The following is a 14,190-nucleotide window of genomic DNA, read 5'->3' as shown; positions in this document are numbered from 1 at the left end:
TTGGACTTTGTAAATACAGTAGTAGAGTAAATAAACGTGTGTTGGGTGACATGAGCGTGTCTGCTTGTCTGTGTCCGAGCCAGTCTCCACAACGGTATCCCTTTTACTTTTCCTCCTGCCAGTAATACACAAGTGAGGCGAGCACGTCGGCAAAACGAATCCTCCTAGGAGAGAGACGCCCAGAGCAGTTCCTTTCAATTACCTCTACATGTCAATTTTTTTTTCTGATGATTTCAATAGTTTCTAGGACCCTGGGCTTTTTACAGCACAGGCTTACACAGCTAGTATAAGATAATAATAGATTGATGGATAGATGGATGAATGAATAATAAATGGATGGATGGATAATATAAGATAATAATAGATGGAAGGATGGATGGATGGATGGATGGATGGATGGATGGATGGATGGATGGATGGATGGATAATAAATGGATGGATGGATGGAAAGGTGGTGCAGTGGGTAGCGCTGCTGTCTCACAGTAAGGAGGCCTGGGTTTGCTTCCCGGATCCTCCCTGCGTGGAGTTTGCATGTTCTCCCCGTGTCTACGTGGGTTTCCTCCGGGTGCACTGGTTTCCACTCACAGTCCAAAGACATGCTGGTTAGGTGCATTGGCGATCCTAAATTGTCCCTAGCGTGTGCTTGGTGTGTGTGCGTGTGTGTGCCCTGTGGTGGCACCCTGCCCAGGGTTTGTTTCCTGCCTTGCACCCTGTGTTGCCTGGGATTGGCTCCAGAAGACCCCCGAGACCCTGTAGCTAGGATATAGTGGGTTGGATAATGGATGGATGGATAATGTAAGATAATAATAGATGGAAGGATGGATGAATGAATAATAAATGGATGGATGGATGAATAACATAAGACAATATATCAATCAGTCCATTATCAAACCCACTTAATCAAGTTCATCCTACACTCAGAGGTTGTCTGGCAGAAGTTTGTAGGTTTTTCTTCTTATATCCTTAAGGAAATGCATGTTAGGGTTATTGCCAGCTCTAAATTAGTCGTGTGTGTGTGAGTGTGTTATTGGCTGTGTGTGTGAATGCATTTGTGTGTATAAGTAGGTTCTCTGATGGGCTGGTGCCCCAGCCATGTTGGTTCCTACTTTATGTGCCCCCCCCAAGTCCAAGATTGCATTTAGCCAGTTAGAAACTGTTCGGCATTGTTAGGTTACTATAATATTTATTTCCCTGAAGTCAGCTTTATAAAAGTGACACTTTGTGTTTTATTTTATTTTATTTTGTTCCAGAATATACGAAACGTGCAGTTGCCAGATATCTCCAACTACTGTATGTTAAGAAGACAGTTGCTATAAACTTGGCATACGGAGAGTTGATGTATTTTTCTTTTTTTGACCTGAAGCGGGCTTCTGTTTTATAACACAAGTACAGCAGATGGTAGAGCTGGACTGAATAATTCCCACTTAACTGAATGAGATGTTGCTATTTGTTCACGAATGTTACTGATATCTTGTTTTCTCAACGCGGCAGCTTCTGATTTATTTTTAACCCATGCTTTGTGACTACTTGTTTTTAATGTACAAACAGGTATTTTCCATTACAAGCCATTTTCTAGGCCAGCGAGATTTCGTGGTGAGCTGACACACCTGCTGTGAGATAAAGCACAGGAGCCCGCTTAAAATAATACTCCCCCCCCCCCCCCCCCCAAAAGCTCTTTGATTAGAGAGTCGACCAAAGTTGGCCCTTTCTTCTCACGTTTGCTGAACGAATTCAGATCTCAGTGTCCTTTTGGAATACAGTTGTGCAGACATCGACCAGATCACAGACACTTCCACCTTTCGGGGACCGATGTGTGTGCACCGCTTTTGTTGTAATCAGAATGAGGAAATGCAGAATGCTTAGAGTTATGCAGGATGGGACTGGCTTGATCTTATCTCTGAACATTGCTTTGACTTGAGCCTTCACTTCCTCACTGAGTCTCCGAGACAGACTCTATGCTGGTGCGCCCTCTGCTGGTGCTTTAAGTTTACACTGAAGACGTTCGTCCTTAAAAGAGATGAGATTTCTCAGTTTGCTTGTTAATCGGAAAGTCGGCTTTGTGTGCTGTCCGGGTCATTTAGATTGTTGAGAATTTAAGGTTAAAGTTGAATAAACTTCTTCTTCTTCTTCTTCTTCTTCTTCTTCTTCTTCTTCTTCTTCTTCTTCTTCTTCTTCTTCTTCCTCTTCTTCTTCTTCTTCTTCTTCTTCTTCTTCTTCTTCTTCTTCTTCTTCTTCTTCTTCTATGTGGGGTCGATGGACTTGATCGTCTTTCTCTATACAGCTCGGTCCTACACCATCTCGCCAGTCAAGCCCTTTTGCTTCAGTTTTTTCTTTTACTTTATCTATCCATTTCCATTTGGCCTCCATTCTCTTCTCAAGAAACGGAATACTAGGCAGTTTACAAAATGACTGACTAGAAACGGCTTATAACTCAAAAAATGCACATTACATTATACAAAACTTTGTTTTACTATCGTGTTCACGCGTTGTCTTTTGTCTCTCTTTCGTCTCACTTTATATGCTGTATCTTCTGTGAGTTGTCGATGCCTGAGCTGTTAGCTGCTTGTCTGAATTAGAACTTCTGACCGCAGCGCTCTGCACACATTCTAACTTTAGATGCCACACTGCTTGTGCGCGCTGCCGTTTTAAGCAAATAACCAGCGACTCACTGAAATGTAATCCCACTGCAGACCATGAAAGTAGTGAACGTGTTGAGGGCCTGATGACAACCCGTTTAATTAGAGAATGAAGCACCGTTGAGATGGCTAATTGCGAAATGAGGATCACACGGCAGCGCCCCTTCAAGCGCGAGTGCTGAGCGGGGAGGCGGTGACTGTCCCTCTGCCAGTGGCCAGTTTGAGGACGCTGTGCTTGGGAACCGAAACAGGAAAGCAGAGCAGCATAGTATATAAATGTAATGAATTATTATTATTATTTCATAATTATGGCTTTTATTTTGTGTCCTGGGACTGGCTTTCTGTCATTTTCAAACTTCATAACAAATGATTATCTATCTATCTATCTATCTATCTATCTATCTATCTATCTATCTATCTATCTATCTATCTATCTATCTATCTATCTATCTATCTATCTATCTATCTATCTATCTATCTATTATATAGTGCCTTTCATATCTATCTATCTATCTATCTATCTATCTATCTATCTATCTATCTATCTATCTATCTATCTATCTATCTATCTATCTATCTATCTATCTATCTATCTATCTATTATATAGTGCCTTTCATATCTATCTATCTATCTATCTATCTATCTATCTATCTATCTATCTATCTATCTATCTATCTATCTTTTGTATATAGTGCTTTTTCATATTTTTTATCTATCTATTCGTTGTATGAAGTGCCTTTTATATCTGTCTATCTACTGTATCTATCCTGCCTACTATACTAAAATTAGGATCTATCTATCTATCTATCTATCTATCTATCTATCTATCTATCTATCTATCTATCTATCTATCTATCTATCTATCTATCTATCTATCTATCTACCTTTATTTATTTATTTATAAAGGAAGAGTGGATGCATTGGACTTTTAAATTTAGCTTTTAAAGATATACTCTGCTTGTGGTGTCTGAGTTGAAGGGAATGGGAATTATGGGCTAGATGCAGATGATTGGAGAAGAATAAAAGGAAGGAATTAAAGCAATGAATGGAGTTTTATGTTATGCACCTGTGTCTGTGTTATTGGTAATAAGTAAGATGTGATGCCACCCATAAATGATATTTTTTTCATAACGGTCTTACCCCATGCAGTTTGTAGTGAAGGCTGAGAAAAGTTTGCAATCTCATGTTTTCCTGCAGAGCAGAGATAACGAAGTTTATGACATAATACAAGCTGATAGTGGCCAACACCGTACAATGGCTATGTGATAAAAGAAAAAAAAACTCCTCTTACATAACCCATAAGTCAGTTATGCAGTCATATGCTCAAAAGGTACCAAACAGACACTTTTTTGCTAAAATATTTTTAAACTAGCTGTGATATTTCGCCCATCTAAGACTGATTGAAACCTAAGTAATCAACTAGAACTCAGCACTAATGTTTGCAGTGCGCCATCTATTGGAACGTATTTTGTAACGATTGTGCTGTAGCGATAAAATGCCACTTTGACTTTTCATTATTCTTTTCGGTTACGACACACGACCGCGTCCACCATCGCAAACTGTTTTACACGCCATGGTCTTAGAGTTGGTGGGCGGGTCTCTGTGAGTTGCTCTTGCGAGCGGGCACATGACCAGGCGGTGTATATGCTTCGAGAACGAGGATGGACGCGGCAGGACCATCTAAGAAGAGGCATGTTTGTCGCGGATGTGAATCGCTGTATGCAGCGTGTAAAACAGTTTGCGAGGGGTATCCCATGGTCTTACAGTTGGTGGGCGGGTCTCTGTGAGTTGCACTTGCGAGCGGGCACATGACCAGGCAGCGTGTATGCTTCGAGTGCGAGGGTGGAAGCAACAGGACCATCTAAGAAAAATCATGTTTGTCGCGGGTGTGAATCGCTGTATGCAGCGTGTAAAACAGTTTGTTTGTCGCGGATGTTAATCGCTGAATGAGCGTGCGACGGCAGACCTCCAATGGTCAGTCACGGACAATTGTATGTTGCCTTCTCCAGAGATCCATCTTTTCATTCACCTACAGTCGTATCCTCAAACCCACCCCATTTGGACAACTGTGTCTTTCAGGAAGTGTTCACCCATCAATACATAATTATGTGGCGTATGCTACACCGCGGGTTGGCTAGTTATAGTATATAACTTATCCCCACCTTCCCTTCTATATCTATAACCTCAGGCAATTAGGTGTAGTAAAAAGACAAGCAGGAGTTAAGTTACACATAAAATAATGTATTATTGATAATAATCATAAATAATAACAATATGCAAAGTACATTTGAATATTGGCAACCATACAACCTGATAAAATGGTGATGCATAGTCTCAGGAGGCACACAGACTTGTTAGTTATTTAAAATGTCTCTAGTTAAGGCATCATTGTTGCTCAGCTTTCTTCAGAACAGGCTGTATGCCTGTTCCAAAATGGCTACCGAGCTGTGGTCTCCATTGTGTTGTCCTTTCAGTTCATGGTGTGATGGTCTTCATCAGATGTTAGTAAGAGAGATAAGCTTCTTCATGATCAGAGGTTAGTAAGAGAGAGAGAATGTGGTTGAACAAGCAGATTTATAGATTCTCTGTCCAACCCCTACAGCCAATAGGACATCATGGTACTTAAAAGCTTCTGATAGAAGCCAATTCCAAACAGCCATACTTCAGACCAATGGGGGAATACAACATCTTAAAACCTGCCACCCCCCAAGACCATATGTCTTTATGGCTTTCTTGCCGGGGTTGAAAGACTTTAGCAGAGAAACACTCGCCAAACTGGTTTAAAGCATATCCTCCCCCAACTCCATCCATCCATCCATCCATCCATCCATCCATCCATCCATCCATCCATCCATCCATCCATCCATCCATCCATCCATCCATTTTCCAACCTGCTGAATCTGAACACAGGGTCACGGGGGTCTGCTGGAGCCAATCCCAGCCAACACAGAGCACAAGTCAGGAACCAATCCCATGCAGGATGCCTACCCACCGCAGCCTCCCCCAACTCTGTCATAAAATTCAAAGAGACCCATTCCTAAAGGGGGGGGGGGGGGGGTAAACACTCACTAATGTAACACTAAATTACATTGTTTGCCTAAATTACAAATAAAGACATACAAAATATTTATCAAGTTATATGCAAAATCTTACATCACAACACATGGCATTTGACTTTTAGCAACATTTTGAAGCAGCTAAGAACAATCTAAATAACAAGAGAGCTCCAGCACCATCAGCCAAAGTTAGGCTACAGAATGTCGTTAAGAGTCTCCATGGGGGATACACAGAAATTCTCAAAGGCGCACAGATGGAACAGTCACTGAGTGTTCTAATAAATGGATTACTGTATCTCTGTGACACCTTGACTACAGGAGTAAACAAGGAGAGTCGCACACTCAACAGCTCACACAAATGACACTTAACCCTTGGGTAACGGGTGACAGGGACATCGAAAACAAAATGTACGTGAGTTCAAAGAACAACTTCTTACTAATAATAAGACTTTCATAGCAAAGTGTAACATAGGCATGACTTAGAAAATTCTATTTAGGAACGTCGCACCCTGAAAGCACAGAACACAATCCAGGAGCACTGGGTGGGACACCAGTTCATTACTGGGCAGATTAAAACTCACGGCCACACTCACGTCTTTAAACATGTCAGTCAATTTACTGTAAGTGCACGGCCAGGACACTAATCATTAATCAGAAGTACAGCATCGTTACATTTCAAAATCGGTATGGAGCGCTCCATCTAGTGCTTTCATGTCATTTTCACTTTAGTGATTCCACAGGAGATCAATAGAATAATCAAGTACATTAACTTATAGAATATTTATTATGTACGCTAACAAATGTGGAGTAAAATGAACAGGAAATTGAATCAAGTGACCAACTTTAATAATGTTTCATTTGAAGCTAAACACAGTGAGTCTAATGAAGTAAACAGACAACATAGATATGCATACTGTCACAGGAGGCTAGGAGACAGACCCAGCTGGGACGCCTAGAAGGATTGGGAGGTGGCGTATTCGTCCTCCGGGCCATTAGCGGGCAACCGCCCTGGATTGGGAGAGGACCACAGGAGAGGAGCAAGGAAGCTCAAACCCGTTGGGGCCCGTAGCCACCGCCAGGGGGCGCCCCGAACCTCATGGAACCCAGGAAATGTTCACTTCTGCCACACCCGGGAAGATGGAGGAAAATCCTTCCAGGGACACCCAGAGTGCTTCCAGGTGCAAGAGCAGCACTTCCGCCACATCAGGAAGTGTTGCCAGAAGGACATCATCAGGCACCTGGAGCACATCCGGGTGGAAATAAAAGGGGCCGACTCCATACAATCAGTGAGCTGAAGTCGGGAGTGGGAGCAGGACGAGGCTCCCGTGGAGAGAGGAATCCCATACGGGATACACGGCATTGAGTGTTACTTCCTTTATTTACTTTTTCTTTGTCTGCGAACAATAAAAGATGCAACCTGGTTGGTGCCCCAAACTTTCTCTTTTGATTTTTGGAAAATCTGTAATTCCCTCACCTGGCTACCATAAATTATATATATATATATATATATATATATATATATATATATATATATATATATATATATATATATATATATATATATATATATATCCATCCATCCATTATCCAACCCGCTATATCCTAACTAGAGGGTCACGGGGGTCTGCTGGAGCCAATCCCAGCCAACACAGGGTGCAAGGCAGGAAACAAACCCCGGGCAGGGCACTAGCCCACCACAGATATATACATATATATATTTCCACAGATATGTGTTTAGGGGACAACTAAAGGGCCTGAATAGATGTACAGTAATTCCATGACGGACCAGGGGGTGGTGAAGTGCACTGATTCTCTCTCTCAATTCCTTGCAGACCATTTTCAGGAAATCCCGCCTGGTTCTGGGGCAACCAAAGACGTCACTTCCAGTTCCTATCCTGATGACATTACATCCTCTTTGAGCATTTAAAAACTGCCATCTTAAGACAATAGCCAGCTCTGTTTTGGACTCAGTCGTGTGAACATGTCTGTTCTTTCTGATCGATTTTGCAGTTGGGAAATATTATACGGGTATATATATATATAGTACAATTTCTTTAGTCATTGCATTATATTTCAGCCAGGGAGTGGCATCATTCAAATCCTTGTTTTGTGTCTTTTCTTTTCATTTTTAATTATTTTGATTGTATTGATTTTACTTCAGTTTATTTACATTATTCTCGGTATTTGATTTTGTCTATGTATGTATGCCTTGGGACGTTGTTTGCTTCAATTGCCTTGTAATTTCAGACATCTCCTTTTTGCCATTTGTGCTCCATAGAGCTTGCTTTTTGTTCAGAACATTCCTGTGAGAAATAAATCATTTTCTTTTATAAGGGTCCTGCATTAGTCCTTATTACTAGAACAGGGTTTGATAGTGAATCACCCCCTAGTGGGCATATTGGAAGTTTCTGGGACTTGAGATCTGTCGAGAATTATAACACATTCATCTGGGGGGTGCCATACAACCTAAAGAATGTTATTTGTTTTATATATAAACGTCTACGCGTGGAAGTGTGTGTGTGTCAGTGTGTCCGACCCATAAGTACGAGGTTACAGCATGAAGTACAAAGAAAGCGACTCTGTCACCAAAGTGAAACCCCGAGAAACTCGCTTAGCCACTGATACACAAGCGAGGCAAGCACATCGGCAAAACGAAACCACCGAGGAGAGAGAAACTCACTTAGCTGCTACATAGACAACGGAGGTGAGCACATTGGCAAAACGAAACCACAGAGGATAGAGAAACTCGCTTAGCTGCTGGTACACTAGCGAGGCAAGCACATTGGCAAAACGAAACCTCTCAGGACAGAGAAACTCGTTTAGCCGCTAATAGACAACGGAGGCGAGCACATCGGCAAAACGAAACCACTGAGGAGAGAGAAACTCGCTTAGCCGCTGATAGACAATGGAGGCGAGCACATCGGCAAAACGAGACCACTGAAGAGAGAGAAACTCGCTTAGCTGCTGATACACTAGCGAGGCGAGCACATCGGCAAAACAAAACCTCCGAAGAGAGAGAAACTCGCTTAGCTGCTAATAGACAACAGAGGTGAGCACATCGGCAAAACGAAACCACCGAGGAGAGAGAAACTCACTTAGCTGCTACATAGACAACGGAGGTGAGCACATCGGCAAAACGAAACCACAGAGGATAGAGAAACTCACTTAGCTGCTGGTACACAAGCGAGGCAAGCACATTGGCAAAACGAAACCTCTCAGGACAGAGAAACTCGTTTAGCCGCTAATAGACAACGGAGGCGAGCACATCGGCAAAACGAAACCACCGAGGAGAGAGAAACTTGCTTAGCCGCTGATACACTAGCGAGGCGAGCACATCGGCAAAACAAAACCTCCGAAGAGAGAGAAACTCGCTTAGCTGCTAATAGACAACAGAGGTGAGCACATCGGCAAAACTATACCACCGAGGAGAAAGAAACTCGTTTAGCCGCTGATAGACAATGGAGGCGAGCACATCGGCAAAACGAAACCTCTCAGGATAGAGAAACTAACTTAGCCACTGATATACAAGCGAGGCAAGCACATCGGCAAAACAAAACCTCCGAAAAGAGAGAAACTCGCTTAGCTGCTAATAGACAACAGAGGTGAGCACATCAGCAAAACTAAACCACCGAGGAGAAAGAAACTCGTTTAGCCGCTGATAGACAACAGAGGTGAGCACATCGGCAAAACAAAACCACCAAGGAGAGAGAAACTCACTTAGCCACTGATACACTAGCGAGGCAAGCACATCGGCAAAACAAAACCTCCAAGTACAGAGAAACTTGCTTAGCTGCTGATAGACAATGGAGGTGAGCAGGTCGACAAAACTAAAAAGAAAACCTCACTTAACCGCTGATGCACAACCGATACGATTGATTGATTGAAGTTCCCAGAATCCATGGTTTCTAGGAGCCTGGGCTTTTTACAGCAGGGGCTTACACAGCTAGTATTTTATAAGAACCTTAAACTTGAATTGTAGACTTTGAAATGACTCAAAGTCTGCTAGAAGATTTACTCAGAAGTGGAAAAAGAACAAGACAATGAACCAATGAACCATGAATTAATAACAACCAAAGTGTGTGATTGTGTGCATTCATGACCTTTTGTAACAGACTAATGAATACACCCACTCCGGTGAAGATGCCAAGAGTGTTTTTCCTCTCAGTGGCTTTCAGTGAAGTCAGGCCTTGGTGTGGCATGGTGAATCGAGCTTTGGCATGATATAAATCCAGCTCCTCCTCCCTTCTGTGTGTGTCAACAGACACTTTCACCAGCAGCTCACATCTCCCCGATGTATAATTAGCACCACTCTCTCTCTCTCTGTCCCTTTCCTTTTCTTTGTCACTTTGTCCTTTCTGCTGCCAAGCTTATTTGCCCCTCTGTTATTTCATTATGTACTGTACTTACAGTAACTAGTCACAATATTGCATTCTGTTGTAAAATTGCTCTCTGTTTCTTTCCATTTATGTAGCCATTGAGCTGTATGATCAGTAAATTATATTAATATGCAATTTAGTTTCTTTTAAATTGATAAGTAATGTCATTTAAGCTACCGATGAGCTGATATCATTAAATTAGTAACTGACTGGGCAGACCAGACCATAGAGGAATAAGTGAAAAGCATCCAGGAACATGGCAACTGATCTGGAGCTATTTTCTTTTGAATCAGTCGTCATCATTATTACTGTAATGATGATGTTGTTGTTGTTGAAGGGGCTGAGGCACAGGGATTAGCTCTCCTCCTCACGGCTCCAGGGATTTGGCTTCAGCTCTCATTCTAGTCTTCCTCCTTGTGCAGTACAGTGGGCTATTCTGTCGGTTTCCTCCGGGTACTCCTGCTTCCTCCTTCATCCTAAATGGCAGCTCTGACCTGACTTCATGTCTGTATGTGCTCTGTGATGGGATGAAGTTCTCTCTAAGGCAGGGGTGTCCAACACGTCACTCACAACCCCTTTCCAAGTAGCTCGCCAAAGGGTTAATGAATCCTACATAAATCTGAAAACTTGATTAGTCAAATTAGGGCTGGGCGATCTTTACACAAAATTCAAATCACGATCCACAATCTGAATTGCAGTCTACTTTTTCAATGTGGCATAAACTTAAGAGAATATCAAACTCATCAAGACCTAAGTAACACTTTATTTTAAATATCAAACAAAGCTGAATTCAATTGTTATCTCGTTTACTAGCTAAGCGGAGCTAAGGAACACGGCCTGAAGCTGGCAAGTGAGTGAGGAAGGCCCCTCCTCTCGGCCCGTTGCATGGATCTCGGATTCACGCAAATAAATCGGTACCACAAGCGACACATAGCGAAATGAGAGAAGTCACAAAATCAAACGGAATGTTCAAGCAAATTATAGCAAAGAACCCGATATCTAAATTCGTTAAGTAGTTCTCTCGTGAAAAGCAGACAGACATACAGACAGAGAGACATTGGATTTTATATATTATATATTAGTAAACCTTCAAAATAATGTGCAGTTAAACAGCATTCTCAGCATTTCTGGAGCTTAGTAGAGCCAGATAACATGCTCCTATATTCATAGATGAGGAGGCTGTAATGTGTGTGGACAATATCAAGTTCTTGAGTATCAACATCACTTCAGATCTGACCTGGTCTTTGAACACATCTCACCTGGTAAAGAAGGTCCAACAAAGACTCTTCTTCCTCAGGAAGATGACACGTGCTAGATTCTCCTCTGGGCTGCTCACAGACTTCTACAGATCTGTTAAAGAAAGCATTCTCTGTCACAGTATGACAGTGTGGTACGGCAGCGACACAGCACAGGACAGGAAGGACTTGGCATGGGTGGTGAGAACAGCACAGGAGATCATGGGAAGTCCTCTCCTAGACCTGGACTCTGTATACGCTGGAAGGGTGCAGAAGAGGGCCAAATGTATAGCTGTGGATCTCACCCATCTGGGAAATGAACTTGTTTGTACCACTTCCTTCGGGAAAGCAGTACAGAAACATAAAAACACGTACCAGCAGACTGAAAGACAGCTTTATCTATCTATCTATCTATCTATCTATCTATCTATCTATCTATCTATCTATCTATCTATCTATCTATCTATCTGTCTGTCTGTCTGTCTGTCTGTCTGTCTGTCTGTCTGTCTAATCCTGCCAACTACGCTAAATCTATCTATCTATCTATCTATCTATCTATCTATCTATCTATCTATCTATCTATCTATCTATCTATCTGTCTGTCTGTCTGTCTGTCTGTCTGTCTGTCTGTCTGTCTGTCTGTCTGTCTGGCTGTCTGTCTGTCTGTCTAATCCTGCCACTATGCTAAATCTATCTATCTATCTATCTATCTATCTATCTATCTATCTATCTATCTATCTATCTATCTATCTATCTATCTATCTGTCTGTCTGTCTGTCTGTCTGTCTGTCTGTCTGTCTGTCTGTCTGTCTAATCCTGCCAACTACGCTAAATCTATCTATCTATCTATCTATCTATCTATCTATCTATCTATCTATCTATCTATCTGTCTGTCTGTCTGTCTGTCTGTCTGGCTGTCTGTCTGTCTGTCTAATCCTGCCAACTATGCTAAATCTATCTATCTATCTATCTATCTATCTATCTATCTATCTATCTATCTATCTATCTATCTATCTATCTATCTATCTATCTATCTGTCTGTCTGTCTGTCTGTCTGTCTGTCTGTCTGTCTGTCTGTCTGTCTGTCTAATCCTGCCAACTATGCTAAATCTATCTATCTATCTATCTATCTATCTATCTATCTATCTATCTATCTATCTATCTATCTATCTATCTATCTATCTATCTATCTATAACTATATGAATCTTCACTAAGCAGATCTGAAAATGTCTGCTTTGTTTGGGTCTCCATACCTCTGTGAGTCTGACATGAATGTCATGAAATCAAAGTTCAGAACACGACTGACAGATGAACATTTAAATGACTCCATGAGAGTGAACCTCAGTGGCTCCACTCCACCATACACCTCAGTGCCAGTCATCTGACTAACTCAAAAACACATCACACATGTAACTGGACGTGTGAATAAAGTGAAACAGTGACATGGAACAAAATGACAAATGAATAAGTCATATCTTTGGATTAGGAATTACATTGTTTTGCTTTGACAGTATTCATGTTTTAATTCAATACTATGGGATACACTAGACATACAAAATGCACTTACAGGTGAACTAAATATTTTTTGTGATGTTTTAATGCAAAATGTGAGTTGTGGACACCAACATTTTGTATATGTTCAGGCAAAACAAGCTTATTCAGTTTGTTTGGGTTGAAATGAGCTATGAAAATAAACGTTAGAAAACATGAGGAGCTCTCTGCCATTTGTAGTGATGACCAAGAAAAGTTTTTAATCTCATTGTTTTCATGCAGAATGGAGATAAGAAAAGATTTCGATGGATTAGGTGTATACAGTCGTGACCAGACATTTAAGAATGACCCAAGTGTTGGTTTTCACAAAGTTTGCTGCTTCAGTGTTTTTAGATCTTTTTGTCAGATGTTTCTATGGTGCACTGAAGTAGAATTACAAGCATTTCAGAACTTTCAAAGGCTTTAATTGACAATTACATTCAGTTTATGCAAAGAGTCAATATTTGCAGTGCTGGTCCTTCTTTCTTTCTCAAGACCCCTGCAATTCGCCCTGGCAGGCTGGCCATCAACTTCTGGGCCCAATCCTGACTGACGGCAGCCCATTCCTGACATAATCAATACTTGGAGGTGGTCAGAATTGGTGGGTTTTTGTTTGTCCCCCTGCCTCTTGAGGATTGACCACAAGTTCTCAATGTGGGTTTCCTGGCAATGGACAACAAATTTCGATGTTTTGTTCCCTGAGCCACTTAGTTCTCACTTTTGCCTTATGCTCCATCATGCATTGTTGGTCACCAAACTGTTCTTGGTGGATTGGGAGAAGTTGCTCTTGGAGGATGTTTTGGTCCAATTCTTTATTCAGGGCTGTGTTCTTAGGCAAAATGGTGAGTGAGCCCACTGCCTTGGCTGACATGAATGGTCTCAGGATGCTTTACTGTTGGCATTACACAGGACTGATGGTAGTGCTGCTGACCTTTTCTTTTGCCCCAAACAATCAGAAAGGGGATTCATCAGAGAAAATGACTTCACCTCAGCAGTCCTTGGCAGTCCAATCCCAGAATATCAGTCTGTAGCTCCCTGATGTTTTTCTTGGCTTCTTTGCTGCCGTTCTTGACACCCACCAGGCCATCCTCCAAAAGTCTTCACCTCACTGTGTGTGCAGATGCACTCACACCTGCCTGCTGCCATTCCTGAATGAGCTCTGTACTGGTGATGCCCCAATCCCGAGCTATGAATAAAGAATGGTACCGAAAGCAACTTCTTCCAACCATCCAAGAACAGTTTGGTGGCCAACAATGCCTTTTCCAGCATGATGGAAAGTAACTTGGAGGACCTGTTTGCAAGGCTGGATGCAGATTAATGTCACACCCAAGATGGATCAGTTCCAGGTTAAGTAG

At 41.9% G+C, this 14,190-nt stretch overlaps 1 long non-coding RNA gene across 1 annotated transcript in view; it reads right to left on the bottom strand.

The window, feature by feature from the left end:
* The window catches only part of LOC127530057 (uncharacterized), a 530,810-nt gene extending 530,562 nt beyond the window's left edge, over window positions 1-248 (bottom strand). Inside the window, exon 1 of the long non-coding RNA XR_007936592.1 lies at window positions 209-248. This is a non-coding gene — a long non-coding RNA (uncharacterized LOC127530057). The remainder of the gene's footprint in view (window positions 1-208) is intronic.
* Between the last annotated feature and the right edge of the window lie 13,942 nt (window positions 249-14,190).

The sequence above is a fragment of the Erpetoichthys calabaricus genome, chromosome 13 (genome assembly GCF_900747795.2).
Source record: "Erpetoichthys calabaricus chromosome 13, fErpCal1.3, whole genome shotgun sequence".
Taxonomy (NCBI): domain Eukaryota; kingdom Metazoa; phylum Chordata; class Cladistia; order Polypteriformes; family Polypteridae; genus Erpetoichthys; species Erpetoichthys calabaricus.
The sequence above is the reverse complement of the archived record's forward strand: the minus strand, read 5'-3'. Positions and strand labels throughout refer to the sequence as shown.